This window comes from Oryctolagus cuniculus, chromosome 5 (genome assembly GCF_051225735.1).
Source record: "Oryctolagus cuniculus isolate XC-2025 breed Fujian yellow rabbit chromosome 5, ASM5122573v1, whole genome shotgun sequence".
Taxonomy (NCBI): domain Eukaryota; kingdom Metazoa; phylum Chordata; class Mammalia; order Lagomorpha; family Leporidae; genus Oryctolagus; species Oryctolagus cuniculus.
The window spans coordinates 96,825,137-96,843,462 of record NC_142871.1 but is presented as its reverse complement, the minus strand read 5'-3'; the positions used below and the strand labels follow the sequence as shown (position 1 = coordinate 96,843,462).

The window sequence follows — 18,326 nt, the reverse complement described above, 5'->3', positions numbered from 1 at the left end:
AGCAGCAGCGCCAGCCTATTTATCACAATTATAATAACCTCACTTTGTGTTTAGTTTCTATTATTTAGAGAAAATCTGTGCTACAATATTTGTCATTGATGATTTCATCTTAGTAAGGCTCATTTAACCAGATTAGTAAATAAAACCTGTTCTCAAGTAGTCCAAACTTACAAAATCAATCAGAAAATTAATTATATACATACTACTTAAAAGTGTGGATTTTAACAGTTCTTCAGAGTACACTGACCCACTGACCTATCAGTTGCACAGCACAGACCAGCTTGTTTGCAATGCACCTGCTGCTATAGGAGAAGCAAAATGACTAATCCCTTCCTGTTGTTGCTTAAATTGTGAGAGAAGTTATGGGGTGGAATGAAAGTCAAATAAGAGCAACCCAGGAAAAATGGGAAACCAGTCAGACTCAGACTCACAGAGCTAGGGAAAAGGTCAAGAGAATGAATAGGAGACTAAGGTTTGTGGTTAGAATGTCTTTGGAAAAGTAAAGAGAACAGGTGCCCACAAGTAAGGCAGACGATATTATTATATTCATTCACAAGGGATAGGAAAGACAGGAATAAGTTACTGGGGAAATTGGAGCACTTTAAAACAGCCTCAAAGAGAGAATAGGTTGCCTTCAAGCAGTCCACTCACCAGGAAACTGGAGGGACAGACAAGGACTCAATCTCTAGTCAAGCAAAAAACCCAGCTATTTGGGAACTAAGAGCACAAAGCCAGCCGCCATAGGACCCCAGATGCTACAACAGGGGAACAACTGCCACGCAACAATTTATATTCTCCCAGCAAGCTCCAGAATAGCAAAGTGATTCAGAAGTCACAAGCATGGGCTAAGGAGTCCAATTGCCTAGGCTAAAGCCAGAACTGTCACCTGCTTTCTGGGGAAGAGTTAGGTACTTGAGCAACTCCCTCAGCCTTCTCATCTGTAAAATGCAGTGTATATGAGTATCTGCCTCATGCGGTTGCTAGTGCTTATTATATGGAAAGAACTCATTAAATATTAGATACTTGGTTAATTATTATGACTATGCGATAGAGAAGAATAGACTGGGACTCAGGGGACTTAAGTTCTGGTCCTTGATCTACTTTTGGCTCCAACTACATGCCTCTTACATGGAACTGGATTTCATTCATAGAAATGAACCCAGGAATCAGTCAAGGATCTTTGGTCAAGATATTAAAAGCAAAACTGCTGGCAATTCACTTGAAACAGTAACACAACCACTGCAAGGTATGTCACTACCAAGTTGGGTGAGCTCAGTTCCAGACCCAACTCTACCTGCAGAGGACTTTGCCACAGATGCTCAGTGACTTTTCTTTGAGGTACTAGTTGATAACGGGTTCTCGATGCTGGATACAAATTATAATCACATGAAAGCTTCCAAATAGGACAACACTTGGGCATTCTCTCAGGCCTACTTGAATTAGATCCTTTTGGGGCATAGCTCAGGCATCTGCATTTTTAAAGCAGCTCCAGGAATTGATGCGCTAGGAGTGCTGACAACCACAAGATTAGACCATCTGATGGTTCCACGTGAGCTCAAGAACTAGAGGTTCCCACTGTCTTTGGTTTCCTGCTGGGTATGGAAGGCTCTAGGAACAAAGCTACATAATTACTGACAGTATGAGAATCAGAGCCCTCTATTCTTGCTCATAGACAAGGTACACAAGTGCCAAGAGAATCAGGAAATATCACAGAAGTCTTAGATAACTCTTGAATATGATAAATTGTTAATATCTTCCATTTAAAAGGCATTAGCCAAAGACTAATGCAGAAATTACTGCTCAGTTTTGTTGCCAAGAGAAATTTAGAATTGAATGAGAAAAAAAAGGACTTCCAGGAGCCAATGAGCCAAGCCTTTTGTCTCCAAATGCAACAATACTGATTCTTTTCTTCCTTTGAAACCATCAGACCTTTTTACATAAAGATAGAGAAAAAAAAAAAACAAAATTCTGAGGTTATTGCAAGTAAATCAGGAGAAATCATGTCAATGAAACTGAAGACCTTGATGAAATGTAATATATCTCTGCCTTTATCAATTTTTCCTCCATTGTTTAAATAGGTCTGTAGCACAGATCAAATGGTATATTTGCTTCAGGAAGATGCTTAACCAGTCAAATAAGTTGCCCCTTAACCAATAATGAGTGTGTGCCTGTGTCTATGTGCCTTGTGTGTGTGTGTGTGTGTGTATTTGGGGGTCAAAAGGAGATTAGGGTATATTATTACAGTTATAACAAGGCACTGTTTTCAACTTACAGAATTTCTTAGAGGTTCATTCTGTTATATGTATTCATGCCATATGAAACATTTACTTTCTCTGTAAAAGTAGAGTATTTATGGCCACTGGTATCAGAAAAAGTAAAGCATTATCTGCTCCACAAATATTTTATTATAGTTGTTCTCCTTTTACTGCAGACAACTCAAAAGCTAAATGCCAGGTATGCAAAAGGGAACTCAGAAATTCTAATTATTTCCAAGCAGTGAGACATTTAGCATCATTCAGGTACTCTTTGTTTAAAAAGATAAAGATTGAAAAAAAATGTCTTATGTCACAGCTTTGCCATAGCAAATGTCTGGCTGGAAAGTATCAGATAATTTTCCTTAAACTATAGCAAGCCCTCTTGCTTTGTTTTGGTCTGCTTTGCTTTTGTTTTATTTTCATAGAACATCATGCTGCCAGATTGACAACTCACTACTTCAACAAAGTTAATGGAAGCCAATAAGAAGCTATTATGAAAGTAATTCAGTCGGCAGCGCGGCTCACTAGGCTAATCCTCCGCCTTGCGGCGCCTGCACACCAGGTTCTAGTCCCGGTCAGGGCACTGGATTCTGTCCCGGTTGCCCCTCTTCCAGGCCAGCTCTCTGCTGTGGCCAGGGAGTTCAGTGGAGGATGGTGCAAGTACTTGGGCCCTGCACCCCATGGGAGACCAGGATAAGTACCTGGCTCCTGCCTTCGGATCAGCGCAGTGCACCGGCCGCGGCGGCCATTGGAGGGTGAACCAACGGCAAAAGGAAGACTTTTCTCTCTGTCTCTCTCTCTCTCACTGTCCACTCTGCCTGTCAAAAAAAAAAAAAAAAGTAATCCAAAGAGTTCATGGAAAAATGGAATTAAAAATGGAATTAGTTTATTTATTTTTTTAAGTTTATTTTGGTGCAAAAAAAGTTACAAAATTCATGCATAGCTCTTTCATATTGAGTATTTTCAAGAAAGTTTATGAAGATCTTTAATATGCATAGATTTCAGGTTTTTTGCACCAAAGTAAGCTTATCTTTTAATTTAATTTTCTAGAAACTTTTGAGGTACCTTCATAAATGGAACAGATTTCTGTCCCCTTCCTCAGTGCCTCTTCTTACAAATACACACACACACACACACACACACACACGGCTTCTTGAAGGAATACTGATGCCAGCAACTTGAATAAGTTATTTTGTAGGGTTCCCTCTGAAGCTCATTTCACAAACCGTCTTTTTATGACCAAACTAGAGACCATTAGAGCATATTGAATGTTACAATGGAAGGTGTGGTTCTGTGTTGTCAGCAGGGGCAACAGACAAATGGTACCAAAGGATGTGACTGCAACAGTAGTCATAATATATTATAAAATCAAACCTTCCATGGCATCCAGCCCCATGGAATCAACTCAGCAGGGTAGAAATGGAGAGCTATATTACAACATCAGTGGCAGCAAGAATTACTTCTGCATTTCAGAGCCCCAGGGCTCTTTCTGGGTTGCCCAACCCCACTGGCCACTGAAGTTTCTGGTTCCACTTTGTCTGCTTGACCCCAATCTCTTTAACCTTTGCTCCTAGTGAATCTTTTTTTAAGGTCTTCCTTCTATTGGTTCACTCCCCAAATGGCCGCCATGGTCAGCGCTGCACTGATCTGAAGCCAGGAGCCAGGTGCTTCTCCTGGTCTCCCATGGGGTGCAGGGCCCAAGCACTTGGGCCATCCTCCAATGCACTTCTGGGCCACAGCAGAGAGCTGGGCTGGAAGAGGAGTAACCAGGACTAGAACCAGGTGCCCAAATGGGATGCAGGTGCCACAGGTGGATGATTAACCAAGTGAGCCACGATGAATCTTTTCAAACTACAGTGGCAGCTGAGCACCTGCACTGTCACATTCTGTACCTTTCATTAAACCATCCCACAGTCATCTCAGTGAAGGTGTCCCTCCAACAACCATGTGCACTGCAGAAAAGTGGTTGAAAATATGAGTTGGGGCCAGCACTGTGGCTCAGCAGATTAAAGCCCCAGCCTGCAGTGCCGGCATCCCACATGGGCGCCAGTTCAAGTCCTGGCTGCTCTACTTCTGATCCAGCTCTCTACTATGGCCTAGGAAAGCAGTGGAAAATGGCCCAAGTCCTTGGGCCCCAGCACCCACATGGGGGACCTGGAAGAAGTTCCTGGCTCCTAGCTTTGGATCAGCTCAGCTCTGGCCATTGTGGTCATCTGGGGAGCCAACCAGCAGATAGAAATGGAAGACCTCTCTCTCTCTCGCTCTCACTCTTGCTCTCGTTCTACCTCTCTCTGTAACTCTATCCTTCAAATAAATAAAAATAAATCTTTTTTAAAAAAGGGAAAAGAAAATATGGGTCAAACAAGATCAAACTGCCTGATTTTTAATTTCAAATCTACCACTGGGCAAGTTACTTGACACTTGGAAAACATTATTTTCCTAATCTATTAAGTAGGGACAAAAAAGCATCATTATTATTTTTTTTTTTTGACAGGCAGAGTGGACAGTGAGAGAGAGATAGAGAGAAAGGTCTTCCTTTGCCGTTGGTTCACCCTCCAATGGCCACCGCAGCCGGTGCACCGCGCTGATCCGAAGACAGGAGCCAGGTACTTCTCCTGGTCTCCCATGGGGTGCAGGGCCCAAGCACTTGGGCCATCCTCCACTGCACTCCCTGGCCACAGCAGAGAGCTGGCCTGGAAGAGGGGCAACCGGGACAGAATCCGGCACCCCGACCGGGACTAGAACCCGGTGTGCCGGCGCCGCTGGGCAGAGGATTAGCCTAGTGAGCCGCGGTGCCGGCATAAAAAGCATCATTATTATAAGCAAATAAAATCATTCATGTAAAGTGCTTGACACAATGGCTCAGTAATCTTGAGTATATGCTATTATTATGATCATTTTATACACAATATAAGTAAATTACGTATATATTGGATACTACATATCTTTATATATACTCAAACATCAAATAGATAATATGTATCATATGTGGCTATTATCATTATATTGCATATCATTATACCAGTTGGGTTTAGGTATCCTGGTCATTGGTCAGAACACCTGGTATGCTGGGCAATGATGTATGGAATGAGCAGAATGTGGAAGGTGGGAATGTCTTACTCAATTTGAGAGGCCTCTGAGGAGTGAACTCCACCAATGCAGCTGACTTCCTTAAAGACCAGAACAAACAACAGGCTGTGACCGAAGCATTTGGTTTGGTGGTGTCTAAATCAGAGAACATGTGAAAGTTAAGCCTATATGCAAGGCCACTCCCTGATCCAAATACCAGGCTCCTCTTCAAGCATGTGTCACTTACTCAACAGTTAATGAAACACAAAGAGCCTTGAATACCTTCAGTGTCACATTTCAAGACTTATAGAATAATTAGGAAAAATCTGAGCTGGCAAAACTCTTCCTGGCTCACCCTGGTAAGCAGACCACCTTTGTTTTCCATTAGTGTGTGTTGTCGTCACAGTAACTGCAAGGCTCAACATACAGGCCCAGGGTGTCATTTCCTCAAGTACTTAGGCTGCCACACTGAAATAGCATTATGAACTCAGCAATACCTCTTCCTTTCCTGTTGTGCTGTGGTACCTCAAAGAAGCAAGCTCTAAAATGAGTTACTTAAGATATAAGTATATTAAGGAAAAAGAAAGTCCATTTATTCTTATTACTGCATTGCCGATGACTCATGTGTGTGTATATGGGAAAACCTTATTTTTACAAAGATCATTTAGATAAACAAGGCAAGTTGGCAGTAACTTGATTATGTTGGTGATGTCAGCAGTCTACTGTTTGCAATCAAATCATATTTTGGCCTTAAATTTTTAGCAAATTATTTTTAAGGAATGCATTTGGCCAACTCTGATAATGTTCATTTCATGGCTTTCTTACACCCTTTCCTAACAAAGACAGCAGCTGATAATTTGTTTCTTCAAAGTAACTGGGGAGGATTGAAGTTACAATCACTACAAAAGCAAAAGAAAAAAAATACTATTTTCAAATGCAGACACGGAAGTCCTCAGCCAACGAAGTAATGATCATCAGTCTTATCTATGTTTGGGGGAAGGAGGTAGTTGAAGGAGGATAGCATTTAACCAAGGAACTAAAACTAGAAAAATCCTTAAACCTTCAGTGTTCACTTAGAGTCAGATCACTTGAGACAAATGCTGCATTAGCTTTCAAAATTCCTTTTCGTTCGTTTTTCACAGGCCTCAGAAACACATAAATCACCCAGTATTACACATGTTGACACCACTTCCCAAAAAGGCTAAGAACACAAACCTTCCTTTGACATAACAGTGTTGCTGTGGCTTAAACAAAGCTCTCAGGGACAGAGAGGCGCGAGGGGCACAGGGTAACGTTATGTGACTTCATTTCTCTGCTGGGAGTTTCTCAGTTTCTGCAATCAGCTGGTCAAGAGCCAGCTAAAGCTGCTCAATTCATGTTTGACTTTCCTTAGTCTAAGTTCTTCCACAACAGGCTGCTTGGCTTTTGAAATTAAACATCCTCAGCTACTACTGCAGAAAAAGCTGTAACCTGCATGCATCCTTTTTATTTCTCTTATTAGCTAGAGTAGGAGTGATCATGTAAGGGAAAAGAAGAACATAATCCAATATATTTTCCTGAAGTTCCTTAATTTTTTTGGCCTAGAGTCTCTATAATGCATTCTGCAAAGTCAAGAAAAGTTCTTTCCTTTTTTATTTTCCTTTTCTTCTTTTCCTCCTCCTATTCTTCCTTCCTTCACCCTACTTCTAGGTTTCATCAAAGAAGGACAATTATGAGACTTACTTTGCCTTATATTTTATAGACTCATCCCTTCAAAACAAGAAAAAATAAGTACAATTAACAGCTCTAAACCTAATTATCCTGCTTAGGGTTTCTTGTCACTAGAGCTATAAAGAAACTTTCCTGCTTTAAGGGTGATTCATGTATTTTTTGTTAAGTATAGAGACTATTAAGCACCTCAGAATATACACACACATCTTTATGATATAATACTTCTTCTGTTTGTCTTGGAATATGATTTTCTTGTCATGTCTAAGAAGAATGAATAGGATTAACAGCAATGAATAGCAAGAATTCAACTCTATTTGGTAAGGTTGAAGTTAGCATAAGATGACCTTTTTTGGTCTTTTCATTTTTATCTGTTACTAGGTTAGTTAAACAAAACAAATCATCTAAGATCAGAAATGAAGAATGATAAATTTAATATCATGTCCCTCCATGGAAGAGGATCTCTCCATTGGTCTGCATTATCCGGTATAGTTGGCTGTGAAAGAGACACCCAGGCACTATGTATAAACACACTTTATCTCCAACTACAAATATAGAAACCATAGAACAGTCTATGCTGTGGGTGATTTCTTTGCCTTTTTAGCAATGCTTCTATAAGACAGCAAACTACTCGGTGATAAGGGAGGGTTTGAAACAAATTCCAGGGCCGGCGCTGAAGCGCAGTGAGTTTAAGCTTCCCTCTGCAGCATCAGGATCCCAGATGGGCACTGGATCATGTCCCGGCTATTCCACTACTGATCCATCTCCCTGCTGATACGCCTGAGAAAGCAGTAGAAGACGACCCAAGTACTTGGGCCCCTGCACCCATATGGGAGACCCAGATAAAGCTTCTGGCTCCTGGTTCCTGGCTTCAGCCTGGTCCAGTTCTGGCTGTTGTGGCCATCCTTCTCTCTCTGTAACTCTGCCTTTCAAATAAACAAATAAATCTTTTTAAAAAAGAAACATAAATTCCACATTATATTACAGGCAGCTGTTCAGTGTGACTGCTTACAGAATCCAGCAACAAAATACGTCCCAAACAGGTTTCCAAATTTCCAAATTTAAACAGTGCTTTTCCTGTGATCTATGAATTTGAGTTCACACCTGTATGAGTTCACTTGTCTTCAAGAATTCTGTGAGCACCAAAGATTAAACAAATTCACTTATGGGGTGATAAGAAAACAATAATAGTGTAATTTTACATAGGATTCTACTAGGGAACTGAAAATTGCCTTAAGTCATCTAGTCTTCAAAACAACTCTGTGGAGAACTATGAGGGGCTTTAAAAACTTCATAGAAAATGGAGTTAAAAATTTTATTTTGGTGCCAAAAACTTTTGCAATCCACATATAGCTTTTTCACTTTTTCCATGAACTTTTTGAAGACCCTCCTAATACGCATGCACTTCAAGAATTTTTGTACCAAAATAAACTTATCTTTTAATTGTATTTTCCACAGTTTGACATACCCCCATCAAATTATTCTCATTTTACAGATGAGGAAATTGAAGCACAGAGAGTAATTAACCCAAGGTCACAATGAGCTAAAATCAGAATCCAGACCATCTGGCTCGCCCATGCTACTAGCCTTTTCTGACTCCTTGTCCATGAACAGAACCTTGTTATTATATCTTCAACTCAGATTCAAGAAAATGAATGCATTTTTATTAAGCCATCTTTTATTCTACTACTATCCATGGATATTTAAAGTAATGTCTATATAAATATATGTTGCAAACTTTCACATGTCATTTTTCTAACAAGTTATGCAAATCTTTTTTTCTCTTAATGCTTTCTATTGAATTCTATCTCAATCAAAGCTTGCCCCCTCACTTCATATACTGTTGCCTTTATAAAACCCACATGCTTAAAGAAATAAAATCAAACAAATGAAAATGTGAGTTAGACAGACTGACTAAAGTCTAACATCTTCAGGTAGCCTTATGAAGAAACTCTCATCTGCCAGCAAAATAAAATAAGCTTAGTATTATTTACAATGTGTAAATCCTAAAGTTTCAATTAAAAAAATAAGGTAATATTATAACCACAGGGAAATAACTGTTTAGTGAATAGATAAAATATTCCAAAAATTTCACTGGAAAAAAATTCCATAGGGACTATTGCTGAACAACTTTTTAAAAGAGTAAGTTGGGGCCCAAAACCTGCGAGGCTTATATCTCATATGGGTACTGATTTGAGTCCTAGATGCACCACTTCTGATCCAGCCCTGTTAAGACACCCAGGAAAGCAGCAGAAGATGGCCCAAGTGCTTGGGCCCCTGCTACTAAGGTAGATCTAGATGGAGTTACAGGCTCCTGGTTTCAGCCTAACCCAGCTCTGGCTACTGCAGCCATTTAGGGAATGAAGCAGTAGATGAAATCAATCACTCTCTCTCTCTCTCTGTAATTCTGCCTTTCAAATCAATAAATAAATCTTTTTCAAAAAAGAGTAAATTTAACATCTTTGACTATCTTAAAATATAAACCGAATATTTCTCTTTTGGTAAACAAGCTGCTCAAAAACTTGGTTCATGCTATATCACACACAGTAAAGCTACACATTTCATGAGAGATTAAGGATAATACTGAAAATTATCTGTTAAATATCTAGAGAAAAATGAAAAAAGAATCATAACATATTTAAATGTTTTAAAATGCAAGGCCAGATTCAAATCCATGACTCACAAATATAATGGGCCTTAATTTAGATTATTTGAAGGGCAGGTGTTAGGCATAGCAGTTAAGATGCCATTTGGGACACCTGCATCCCAACAGAGTGCCTGGGTTCAAGTTCTGGTTCCACTCCTGATTCCAGCTTCCTGCTAATATACATTCTAGGAAGCAACAGGTGATGATTCAAATGGTTATGTCTTTGCCACCCAGGTGGGAAACCCAGATTGAGTTTCTGGTTTCTGGTTTCAGCCTGTCCCAGCTTCAGCCATTGCAGGCATATGGGAAATGAAGCAGATGTGATGTTGTGTTTTCTCTCTCTCTCTCTCTCTCTCTCTCTCCCTCCCTTTCGCTCCCCCTTTCAAATAAGAATAATTTAAAAAAGAATTTAAATAACTTTAACCAAATGTAACTATGAATAGAATCCAGCACCAAATGATGGTAAAAGTATGAGTTTTAGTATTTAGACATCAAGGTGCACATTTAAATCTAGGTGCATACACAGGAGGTATAATACATACACATATACAAACACATTTTATAAATCTTTTCAGTTTCATTCTTTAGAGTTGCAACATCATCTCTACTACCAGGTATATGAGTGTAATTATAGCTACTTGAAATCTTTCTGCACAGACTTTGAGAAATTTTTAAGATAAAACTATTAACCATAATTATAATTGCTTTTCTTGGTTTTATATTTATTCTTCATTTCTCATATAATAATCATCAGGAATATAGATCCACAAATGTTAATAGAACATCCACAATGTGCAGGGGACTGAGAAGTTCTGAAAGTGATGTTTAGATGCCTTGCACCTGAAATACTTCATATTCATTCCAAATTTAATGGAGAAAACTCTCCTCCAAAGCACCCTAGTTTTACCAGAGCTCCCAACTATATAAACTCAGAGAGAATCACTTCTAAAATATGTGGTCCAGAAAATTACTGTGAAAGTGGAAGACACGGCTCTATCTGGTTCTACCAGCACAGACAGCGCCTGTTTCCCCTGTGTTGCACACAGAGGAAATAATATGGGCAAAGATGGGAGATTGAAAGGTTCACTACGAATGTTTTTGGAGAATGGCCCATAATCTGAAATACCTGAAGCAGAAGGACCTTCTTGTTGAGTAGTGGGAGTGAGGCTGGAAAAATTAAGTAGGTGCCAGATGATGGATGGTTTTTGAAATGCCCAGCCTTGGTGTCTGGCAGCAACTAACAGCCCCACTAGATAACGGAAGAGTAGATAGACAAGTATAGCAATGCTTTAGGAAAAGTAATCTCATAGTCATAGGGAAGTTGATTTAGATGGCAATGAGGAGTTTTCTAGAGGAGCAGCATTATGATAATCCACACCACACAGGTCTTGGTGTGGTGGGAGACACGGCAATGGAATCTAACAACTTCATGATGGGGGAAAGGGACAGCCCCAAAATGACACAGAAATGTGAACTCAAGTGAACAGGACAACAGATTTGCTTAATCATGGAGGGCTTGATTGCTCATCCAGTGGAGGAAAGCTTGTGGCTTGTAGCTATTCTCCATTCTCCAAGAGTAAGCTTACAACCATGAAGACAATTAATGACACGCAGAAATTCACTTCATCAGCAAACATGGCTTTCACTCAGGGCCAAATGCTGTACTCAGTTATCTGTACACTGTCCCACTGATTCCAAGAGAAATTACATGCCTAGAACTAATGGTAGATTTTGGCCTTACACATGCATTTGCAAGCCAACAATGTGACCCTTCCTAGGATAAAAACAAGAAAAATGTAAAGCAGTTAGATCTGAATTCTCAAAACTCTTTCAAGGCAAAGATGTTTCATCTCCATTAAAGTACCAGGAGCCTCATTCTCTGATACTAAGGTTACAAAAGTACATTTTGCATTATTATGTGCACACATTTATTTACTTGTTAAACTAATCAATTTCATTTACTTTGTAAGCTAATCAAGAAATCAGAATCATGAAACACAATACATAGCAAAATGTATATACTTTTTCATTTTTGTAAATGTATGATACCTGAGTTTTAATTGACTTCTTAAAATAGGAACATTGAAAAGGATGACACATTCTAATTTGTCAACAAACAATTTGTTTATAACTGGCTTTGGATAAATTATGTTGACAAAAACAGACTCAAATAATTCCTCTTAAAATGTAATTCTGCATCTTTGTTGATATTTTCCCGAGACTAGAACATTCACTCAAAGTATCTTGTCCCTTTAAAGGAATAACTTATTTTTGCAAATCCAGCCCAACCACAGACCATCAGGTGTCAATACTAGCCAACCCACCAATACACAGCGATAGCTTGTCAGATTCTTAGCAATTCTGATAAAATACATGACAACTCCTGGAAGGGGGAATAATAGTCCATCGGCTGAAAGGAGGACTTCCTCCAAGCTCTAGTAAACACGCTCATGCACACATAACTAGCAACTTCGGAAAAGATTTTTTTCCAATAAATCCTGTTTAACTTTTTTTTAAAAATAGAATCTTACATCTATATACAAGTAATTACTCTATTTTTAAAACACATAAATAACATTTTTCCTAAATGTTATATTCAATAACTGTAACAGTGGTGATTTAATACCAGTCATATTTTGTGTCTAGTCAGAAGCATTTGGGGTGACTAGTGTAATGAGGTCACAACCAGCACAAGGTGTACCAGTGTAATCAGAGAATCAGGCAAAAGGAGACACATAAAGCAGTAAAAGTACAGCAAGACAAACACTATGTGGGACTTCCCTCTCATCTGCCACACAAACTGCTTAGCTAGTTTCAATAAATGAAAGTCATTTTGCTTCGAGAGGACATATTCTTCCCTTTGCTGAACCTTCCTAATTGTGGCAGGAGCTGTAAAGCTGTCCTTTGTCATATTTCTGTTACCTGCCAGGGTGATAACTTGGCAGGAATATCTTGGCAGAGAGCTATTAAAATATCAAAAAAATCTTTATGGTTAAAGGGATCATTACAATTCTGAGAATGAAGTGGTGTTTCTGATTTTGTTACTAATTCACAATGAATATAATAGTTCCTAATCATGTTATGCCACAGTAGAACAGGAAGAATCAAAGGAAACAGACAAAACAGAATCAGAGAGAATGCTCTTCCTCCGGAAACAGAAATTTCTTAAGAGAGTGAGTTGCTATTTATGTTGGTCTTACCTGACGGCAGCTCGTTTAACCAAGGGTATGTCCGTTGTGAAGGTAGTTTATCCTTTGAAGAACCCTGTGGCTTGTCCCACAGCCCAAGGCAGACTCGAGTCCTGGAAAACTATCCAGCCCAAAAGAATACAGAGGAAAAAGCTTTTCCCACTCTCTTTCCTAGGACCAGCCAATAGCTGAAGTCATGCAGGAAACCGGGTAGAAACAGGGGGAACACAGCTTCTCCTCCTGAAAGCCCGGGTAGCAGAAATTGGAAGTTGTCGTGTATCTCCCACCCAGGCTTTTGTTTAAAAGTTTTTTCAACTGTTGCTAGGTGTTGTTGAGTTCTGAGATTAGGTTTCTCCTCTTCTGCTCCCTTCACAACACTGTCAGAGCAATGACTTTGTTGAGAAGCTGAGCTCGCGCGTGCTATATTTAACCAGTGTTCTCAGCAAGTCAAGCCTGTCAACAGCTGAGAAGTTTGGAGCCGGCTTTACTCAGTTCCTAGGCAGCTGGGTTATCAGTGGATACAGCGCTGCTCACCCTCTGAAAGATTGCAGGGAAACCGGCAGACCCTTTTAAGGACTTCTGCTCATTTCACAGCGGTAATTACTGTTGGAAGCTCGTAACTACAGACCGTGATTTGGGACTTAGGTTTTAAAATCTGAAAAGAAACAGAGCAGCAGTTGTCTTCAGCAGAGCAATTTACCACTGCAATATTTTTCTCAATTAGGCTCTCAGATAAGTATTCTGAAATTTAAAAAGCTTTTAAAAGCCTATTGCAACTGTTGAGAAAATGCACAGTAGGAGATCATTTCCAAGCAGTCTTTGACATGAGGGTATTACTTTTATAGCTAAGTCACTTACCCCATCATATCTGACTTGATCACCTAGATACCTGAGTATTAGGAAAATAAGGCTACCACAAAAGAATGTCTCTCTATATATTTTGAAAGAAATAGGTTAAGAAGGAAAATCTCAGCATTCTCACGTCAGCTCTTTCATTCAAGGTACCACATGGTGAATACTCCAAGGAAACTAAGACTTGAGACACCTCTGGTTATTGATGGGCACGCCTCGTCATTAACCCTTCCATCCCCAAAAATATATAAAAAATATAAAAATATGTGTTTAGTTCCTGAGACTGTTACTAATTACATAAATGAAATTAACAGTAAGGGGAACTGACAGCAGCCCTTTCAGCCACAGGTTAAGTAGGAATGGAGAGAGAAAAAGAAACACAAACATTATTGGTAGACATGTCATAAAACTGCCCTTAACAAAAAACTCACCAACACTATTACAAAGATTGACCCCCTTCCTGAGATTAATGTATCAGCTTAAACACACACTCTTTTTTACCTACAAACTGAATATGGACCCTGAAGAAACAGAAAACCATGAATTTTAATATTTTAAGAGTTGCATACTTACAATAAGAAGCTTATGTGCTAAGTAACTGTAATGTCTCTCTGAAAAAGCTTTACAATTTACATAGGTGTGTGTCTCCTGTTTCTAAAGAAATGACCCTCCCCCTTAAAGTTAGCTGATTCCTACACCTCAGCCCATTAGAAAACATCTCAGTTCTTCCCATCCCAGTCAGCATGCTGACAGCATGCATCCTTTATTTACTATGATCTCCACGTAAAATTGCATTTGTTGGGCTCAGTCTTTTTGGATCTGAGCCAACTTTGATGGGAGGGCAGGAAGGAGAGACTTCTATTAAGATGAAAGAATTCTCATATGAAATGAACTGACTTTTCTAGAACACTAATGGGTCTTTTAGACATTTAATCTATTCAGAGTGCCTAAAAGTGGGTTCTAAGAGGGTGGAAAGTGTGTGATTGGGCTATGGAATAATAATTCAGAAACACTAAGGTAACTTTTTTTTGACAGACAGTGAGAGAGAGAGAGAGAGAGAAAGGTCTTCCTTCCGTTGGTTCATCCCCCAAATGGCCGCTACAGCCAGCATGCTGCACCGATCCGAAGCCAGAGTGCCAGGTGCTTCCTCCTGGTCTCCCATGCAGGTGCAGGGCCCAAGCACTTGGGCCATCCTCCACTGCACTCCTGGGGCCACAGCAGAGAGCCGGACTGGAAGAGGAGCAACTGGGACAGAATCCGGCGCCCCAACTGGGACTAGAACCCGGTGTGCAGGCGCCACAGGCAGAGGATTAGCCTAGTGAGCCGCGGCGCCAACCAATAATTCAGAAACACCAAGATAATTTCTTAAAAATTGCAAAGGAGTGGGGATGGGGAGATCATTGTTTGAAAAATACATACACACCGTACATATCCCTACATATAACAGCCCTAGGTTGAAAACCACTCAAGAGAATTCTGGGAATGTATTAATATTTTACCCCTACCAATAGTTCAGTTTACGGCTATTGCAAATGCAAAATAAAAGAAAATAGGAATATAGCCAAATGTCAAGATAACTAAGAGTAAATAATTCATTTTTTTATGGTCCTAGTTAATTCCATCAAATGGATGATAGTTATTTCTTCTGTAACTAGGTAATCAGAGTTTACAGTTTCGTTTTATGTTATGAAAACCTACTACCCCGTCACTGTTTTCTTTTAGCCTTTGGGTTCACTGTTCATTGTTGCTAATAGTTTATTTTAAAAAATGTAGTGACAAGCAACAACATATAGAGTATTTCACATAATTAGATACGGTTGCCTCCTTCAAATTATGTTCCTTAATTACACTAGTCATGTGCATGACTCATTCGGTATTATACAATAATCAGACTTTCTCTCTGTACAACACTACAACACACACTCATACACGCACTCTATAAAGTGAATTTATTTTGAAGGCTTTCCCCCACGGGAATGATTATTCAGACTAAAGCATTTCCTACGTAATCCACAGAGGAAGTAGTGCCGTTAGGAACTATTAGAAATTTGTGTTTTGTAAACGGTCAACAAGGAACTGATTTTTCAACACATATTGTTAATATATTACAGTTCAGTTACATCCTTTCCCACAGTCTTAAGTGTGAGCATTCTGAGACATTCTGGTAAACTTACCACTAACACAGAATTTCCCAACTTCAAGGATGAGTCATGATGAAATTTTAATAGAAAGTAGGTTAATGCTATCAGTGGGAAAAAGGCAAATAAATAAGAGAACTAGCACAATAACTCTACACCCATTTCTAAATTTCTAAATTTTCTACCTTGTTCACTTTAAAAACTAATGTTTTTTTCTTAAAGCAAAAAGTTACTAAGTTATTTAACCTCCCAATGAAAAGTAGACATGTGCTCCAAAATGATGCTTACATAAACAGTGTTCAGGTTTGGGATGTCACAAAGCAAATCTCCAGACAAACTTATGCTTTTAACATTGATTGACTGGCTATGAAATTTGAATGTAATTCTCCCAGAGAATATCTCTGATGTTCCTTGCTGAATATTCAAGCACCATGGTAAGTGTTCAATAAACAGGAATCATTGAGCAAATGGACACAAGAGGGTAATTCCAAAAGTTCATGGAAAATGGAATTGAAAAATAAGCTTGTTTTGATGTGATTATTTTGAAATACATTCATAACATAACTTTTTCAAAAAATTCATTCCCGTGGACTTTTTGAAGATACCTAGCTTTGAATCATTGCCCATATGGGATGCTGGCACTGCAGGCTAAGGATTAACCCTTTATGCCAAAGTGCTGGCCCCAGAAAAAATATAAAGAGAAGGGAAACCTTAATCCTTTCAAGTTTTCTGGACAGAAAAATTTAAATTTAATTTAAAAATTTAATTTAAAATTCAATGCACTTTAAAATTTAAATTTAATTTAAAATTTAATTTTAATTTAAAATTTAAATTTAACTTAAAATTTAAATTTTAAATAATTAAATTTTTAATTTTAAAAATTAAAGTTAAAATTTTAAATTAAAATTAAATTTTAATTTTAAATTTAAAAAATTTTTAAACTTTTATTTAATGAATATAAATTTCCAAAGTACAGCTAATGGATTACAATGGCTTCCCCCCACCCCATAACTTCCCTCCCACTCGCAACCCTCCCCTTTCCCTCTCCCTCCCCCCTTCCATTCAAATCAAGATTCATTTTCAATTCTCTTTATATACAGAAGATCAGTTTAGCATATATTAAGTAAAGATTTCAACAGTTTGCACCCACATAGAAACACAAAGTGTAAAATACTGTTTGAGTACTAGTTATAGCATTAAATCACAATGTACAGCACATTAAGGACAGAGATCCTACATGAGGAGTAAGTGCACAGTGACTCCTGTTGTTGACTTAACAAATTGACATTCTTGTTTATGGCATCAGTAATCACCCTAGGCTCTTGTCATGAGTTGCCAAGGCTATGGAAGCCTTTTGAGTTCGCCGACTCTGATCATATTCAGACAAGGTCATAGTCAAAGTGGAAGTTCTCTCCTCCCTTCAGAGAAAGGTACCTCCTTCTTTGATGACCTGTTCTTTCCACTGGGATCTCACTCACGGAGATCTTTCATTTAGTTTTTTTGTTTGTTTGTTTTTGTTTTTTGCCAGAGTGTTTTGGCTTTCCATGCCTGTAATACTCTCATGGGCTTTACAGCCAGATCCGTGTGCCTTAAGGGCTGATTCTGAGGCCAGAATGCTGTTTAGGGCATCTGCATTTATATGGGTCTGCTGTGTATCTCGTTTCCCATGTTGGATTCTTCTCTCCCTTTTTTATTCTATCAGCTAGTATTAGCAGACACTAGTCTTGTTTATGTGCTCCCTTTGGCTCTTACTCCTATCATTATGATCAATTGTGAACAGAAATTGATCACCTGGACTAGTGAGATGGCATTGGTACATGCCACCTTGATGGGATTGAATTGGAATCCCCTGGTATGTTTCTAACTCTACCATTTGAGGTAAGTCAGCTTGAGCATATCTCACATTGTATGTTTAAAATCCATAGCTTTAGACACAGATGAAAAAAAAAAAAGTGGGATAATTTCATCATCGATGTAGTAAAATAAAAACTCACTGGAAGTGAAATCCTATTGGATACCAGAGAAAATTGGACTGAAAAAAAGATAATGTAAGAAAAAAGTCTATTGCTAAGCAAAGCATATGAGCTTTTCAATACTCTCTCTAAAACAAGAAATGCATGATGTTTTATGATGAATGAAATTCTTAGCTAATTAAATTCTAAAACTGCATATAAAAATATACTTTTGTTTGATGACTTGATAAGCAATTTTAAAATGTTTATGAGCTGTACATTCACAACCAAAACTTTTCAAAGATGTAACCAACCAGAGAAAAAATAATGAAGAAGAAATAATACATAAATTAGTTCTTTGGTATCAAAAGGATACTGTATTTCACTTGATATAATCAAGTTCCACAACTTAAAAATACTCATATTTGCATTTTCTATTAATCTAGTTATACTTCTACTTCATTTTACAAAACTTTAAAAGAAACAGGACAGGTGTTAGATCTAGCTGTTAAGATACT

The 18,326-nt window shown here is 38.6% G+C and overlaps 1 protein-coding gene across 5 annotated transcripts in view; it reads right to left on the bottom strand.

Moving 5' to 3' along the window:
- Positions 1–18,326, bottom strand: part of FILIP1 (filamin A interacting protein 1) — a 268,181-nt gene that overhangs the window by 203,470 nt on the left and 46,385 nt on the right. For 2 of the 5 annotated variants that reach the window (XM_008263118.5, XM_008263120.5), the window contains exon 1: positions 12,879–13,883. The exons of the other annotated variants lie outside the window; for them this stretch is intronic. The gene's annotated coding sequence lies outside the window, so the exon portion shown is untranslated. Of the gene's footprint in view, positions 1–12,878; positions 13,884–18,326 lie in introns of those variants that run through there. 5 annotated transcript variants of the gene reach the window in all.